Source organism: Nanorana parkeri, unplaced genomic scaffold (genome assembly GCF_000935625.1).
Source record: "Nanorana parkeri isolate BGI_ZX_2015 unplaced genomic scaffold, ASM93562v1 scaffold2482, whole genome shotgun sequence".
Taxonomy (NCBI): domain Eukaryota; kingdom Metazoa; phylum Chordata; class Amphibia; order Anura; family Dicroglossidae; genus Nanorana; species Nanorana parkeri.
Genome location: NW_017308750.1, coordinates 37,832 through 38,359, shown reverse-complemented (window position 1 = coordinate 38,359; position 528 = coordinate 37,832).

Below are 528 nucleotides of genomic sequence, written 5' to 3'. Positions count from 1 at the left end.
ATTACCAGTTGTCACCGGAACCAGTGTCCCCCATTGGAAGATTTCCCCTCTCTCTTCCTGTTCTGGTGACAGACGAGGGGTGTCACCCCGTAACAGGAAGTGCCTGAACAAAGGCCTCCGTGGCAGGATCACCAGAGATGAAAGCTGCAGATTTTGTATACGATGGAAATAAGCAGCTACAGCGATGAGGGTGATCCTCGGGGGAGGAGCCAGGACACAACGAGGGCGGGGAGATCTCTCCACTGCAGGAGTATTTCTTTTCTTTCTTGTAACACGGAGGTCATACGTGTGCGGTTCCCGGTGTATGGGGACTGTCGCCGTGATGCTGCAACTCTTATTATTATTTATTTCCTGCGGCACAAAATGTATCGAAATAAAAACATTTAAACTCCTCTGATTGGACTTTATTGTGTAAACGATGTAAAAGGGGAGGTGGCTTCCTGCCGGCCTTACACATGAAGAGGGCGGGGGTTTAACACCTGGGCGTGGCATATCGGCATCCTGTGCTGGAAGAGCTCACTGCCCTCA